The sequence below is a fragment of the Phascolarctos cinereus genome, unplaced genomic scaffold, assembly GCF_003287225.1.
Source record: "Phascolarctos cinereus isolate Bilbo 61053 unplaced genomic scaffold, phaCin_HiC Scaffold_5;HRSCAF=322, whole genome shotgun sequence".
NCBI classification, from domain to species: Eukaryota; Metazoa; Chordata; class Mammalia; order Diprotodontia; family Phascolarctidae; genus Phascolarctos; species Phascolarctos cinereus.
The window spans coordinates 301,532,857-301,537,397 of NW_027555958.1; positions in this window are offsets into that span (position 1 = coordinate 301,532,857).

Below are 4,541 nucleotides of genomic sequence, written 5' to 3' on the forward strand. Positions count from 1 at the left end.
GTTTGGATTTGTATTTTTCTCATTAGTAATATAGAGCATTCTTTGACATTGTTGCTGATAGTTGGTAATTCTTTTGATAACTGCTTTTTTTGGACAGGCAATTTTCAAAAGAAGAAATGCAAACTATTAACTACCATATTAAAGAATGCCCTGGATATCACCAATTTGGAAAAATGCACATTTTGCAAATGTAAATTGTTTACAACTCTAAGGTTTTACCTCAAATATCAACCAGAGCAGCAAAGGAGATAAAACACAAAAATGGTCAATATTAGAAATGCTTTGGGAAGACAGGTGTGCTAATGTTGATGGAGCTGTGAATTAATCTAATTATCCTGGAAAACAATTTGCAACTGAACTAAAAAGAGCCACTAACCATATACTATAGCAATGCCACTATTAGGCATAGACCCCGAGGAGGTCAAAGACAGAGGGAAAAGTTACACATTTACAAAATTATTTACACCAGCATCTTTTATAGTAGCAGAACACTGGAAGGAAAGTGGGTGCCCATCAAGTAGGGGTGGGGAACCTGCAGCCTCCAGGTCACATGTAGCCCTCTAGGTCCTTGGGTGTGGCCTTTTGCTTGAGTCCAAGTTTTACAGAACAAATCCTTTTATTAAGGGGATTTGTTCTGTGAAGTTTGGAGTCAGTCAAAGGGCCACGTTCAAGGACCTAGAGGGCCACACGTGGCCTCGAGGCTGCAGGTTCCCTACCTCTGGACTAGGGGAATGGCTGAACAAATCATGGTGTTTGAACGAATGTAACAGACCATTATTACACCTTGAGACTTGTTTGAATTGATGCAGATCAAAGTAAGTAAAATCAGGAGAACAATTGATACCACAATAATGTAAAAGAAAAACAGTCATTGAAAGGCTTCAGAACTTTGAGCAATGCAGTAACCAGTCATGACTTCAATGTTGTTCAATGATGTTTTTGGTGAGACAACTGGGGTTAAGTGACTTGCCCTCCTGACTCCAAGGCCAGAGCTCTATCTATTCACTGCGCCACCTAGCTGCACCTATTTAGCCATTTTTTAATCAATTAGGCATCTACTTTATTTCAGGTTTGTTGTTACCACAAAAAAGTATGACTATATAACATTTACACTAATAAGTAAATACTGCCTCTTGGTACAGAGGTCGTGAGGAATGGTAAGGATCAAGGTGTATTCAGACAGAGCCAATATATTGATTTGTTTTGCTTGACTGTACTTGTCATAAATGAGGGTTCTAGAGAGAGAGGGAAGTCATTGGGAAGTTAGAGTGATGTAAAAAAAGATCATTATTAAAATTATGATTTTATTAGTTATTATTATTAAAATACCTAAAAAGGAAAAAAAAAAGAAAATGAAGATCTCAGAGACAACTTTGGCTTGAAACCCAAACTAGACATTTTCTTTAACTACAGAAACATCACTGTAGGGAAATCATTCTTCTGGGCACAAACTAGAAGTATCAGCCTCATTTGAACTGAGGAGAATTGCTCAGATGGATGTGAAGTCTGAGCCTTAGGCTATTCAAGAGGGATTCAGGCCTTTGGCCCTTTTCATTCTACTTTCCTGGATATTAATGTAATAAGATAACTTAATCAGGGGCTGCTTGCATTATAGATGGGAAGGTTAGGAAAAAGACAATGGAGCTTTGAGCTGGCTATTAAAAACCAAAGACCCTTCAATGTCATTCTTTCCCTTCAGCTCAGCCTTTCAAATCATCCCTTATCAAGACACCTTGTGCAGATCTAGGAATTAGGAAGAAAGACAGCTGATGTGTTTGACACCCTTCTCCATTCCCCTGCTGGGTTTTAAGACATTTGACTTTTAATTGACCCAAAGAAGTCCGTGTCAGCTTTAGGCTTACAGGCTTAAACCCTGTGATCTCCTTCCTCTGAAGCTCCATTCCAGTTTATCTAATGGTGTATAAAGACCTTGGTGCTGAGAACTGTCTTAAGCAATATTTTGTGTCTTAGTGTGATGCATGGAAAAGGCACTTGATAAATGAACTCCTATCAGTATTCTTAATAAAATCCCAATACATATAGCCGATTGTGATGGTCTAATTGATCTCTGCTTCTGATCTTTGTTTTGTCCAATCCATCCTTTCCGTAATTGCCAAAAATCTCCTAAAGCACAGATCTGATTCTATCACTCTGGTTCTTGAGGCTTTGCAATGGTCCCCTAATACTTCTCAGTTAAGATACAAACTCCTCACCAATAGCATTTGATATCTTTCACAGTCCAGCTCGAATCTACCATTCCAGTCTTTCCATTACTTCCCTTCATGCATGCTACATCCTAGTGAAATTAGTTTACTTGGTGTTCCATATCCTGTCTCCCTACTTTTCCGAAGCAGAGTGCTTTGAATATACTCTCTGCTCACCTATGCCTTAGGAACCCTGGATTCTTCAAGGCTTTGCTCGGGTATCACCTCTAATGTGAACCTTTCTTGATCCCACAAGTTGCTAGTTGCTCCTTCCTTACATTGTATTTACTTATTAGTGAAAATGTTTTTTCTTCAGTAGATTATAAATTCCTTGAGGGCTGGGACTATTAATTTTGTTTGCCTCCCCAGTGCCTGGTAAGATGCCTCACACATAGCAAGCAATTAATAAATGCTTCTCGAACTAAAATCTTATAGACCATTTAATGGGATTTTACCCTGAAGAGCTAATGGCTTAGTAACCTAATTTTGCACCTGGTTTCACTTTTATCCCTACATCACCATTAAAGAAATGGAGAGGGCAGAGTTGGACTTCACTCATACCCTGAACATCATTAACCTTAAGGCAAACAGCCTATTGCCTGATCAGGATCACAGAATCAGAGTTGGAAATAAAATCAGAGACCATCTAGTTCAATCCATAGTTGAAAAAGAATCCCTTTTTCTTAGCACCACTCCAAAATTAATTCTTATGTTCATCTAAAAACTCCTATTTCCTCAGTCCAGCTTATTAAGTATTGGGAAATAATCCATACTAAGGGGTCAGTGACTATCAAGGATAATTCATAAGCTCTTACTTACCTACAAAGTGCTTTCCTCACAATAACCCTGAAGTAGTTATTATCCCCATTTTATGGTTGCTCTTTTCACAATTTTCTTGCATAGCTCTCATTTTTTCCTGCCAATTTATCCCCCAATTATCTTATTTCAAAAAATATTTTGCCCTTAAAACTTTTGGTTTTAGGAATTCTTGTTGGACTTGTGTCTAATCCATGTTTTTCTTTGAGCTTTGCTTATAGATGTTTTCAAATCACTGTCTTTTGCATTTTCGTCTTGAGTTTCCCTGTTACCATAGTAAACTTTTTATAGTTATTTTTTTGTTGTTTGCACATTCTCCAGCCCATTTTGTTTTTACTTTGGACTGTTAGTGTTGGCTTCTGTTCACTTCTTGAATGGGGGAAGGGGGAACGTAAGGCTTGAGCTTCTTTTATGTCTCGCTGCTTTCACAGCTTGGTCTGGTTTCAGGGCTCCCAAAAGTGATGTGATCCAGGGAGAAGTCTGTCCACTGTTCCCCTAGTCGGCACTCTGTAAGTTCCTGACCTGGTTTGGGTGTGTTTGTTTCAGTTCTTGTAAACTGTTGCTCGTATTAATCACTGTTAGCCTGCTGGGAGGTTCTGCAGGTTCACAATGACTTAAACGTTGCTCCCCATTGGTTTTGGTCTCCTGCTCTGGTTTATTTCACTGCAGGCTTAAGTGGGGATAAAGGTTAGAACTGAGTCTCAACTCCGCTCTTTAGTTCAGAATCACACAGCAATGTTTCTGGTACTTGTTTCTAGCTTCTTACAAGTAGAGACCCATGCTCCCTCAGTACTGTGACCATTCTTCTCTGCCCTGGAACTGTACAAATGGACAACAGAGCTGTTAGCTGGCATCTGCTCCTGCTCCCAGTGCTAGAGAGCTTGGGAACTCCGTCCAAGTGTTCACTCTCCTTACTTGTTGCTTGGCTGCACACCACCGCTGCCATGCTGCTGGCTATGGGGCTCTACTGGCTAGCCTCCCACTCGTGTCTGCAGACCTCTGTTTCTGCTTGAGACTGGAAAAATGACTCATGGTGACTTTTTCTTGATCAGAATTCACAATGCTTTGCACATTTGGTTTGGTGCCTTTCCAGGTTGTTGTTGGTATGTGTGATGTGTGTGCATGGGTGTTGGAAGAGCTAGGCAACAAAAATACTAACTCCCCCCTCCCCCCATTCTATGGATGAAAGAAAATTGAAGAACTGAATAACTGAATGATTTGTCCATAGTCACTTAACAAGCTTATTGTGTGCAAAGCATATCAGAAACCAAGACACAAGTCCACTATACCAGGCTGCCCCATAGTGAAGCTTTTAAAGAGAATTTCCCATAGTGTTGGGGAAGATACTTTTTGGGTGGGGAGACTGTAGGACTGGCGGCACCCCCAATCCAATGAGAATGACATTAACAAATGCCTATAAGGAAGGGGAGATACTTTGGCATCACTTTTGAAAGACCATCCGTCCTTTTCTGACATATGTAGTTCCCTGAGAATATATGGTAATGGATGAAACATATTGAG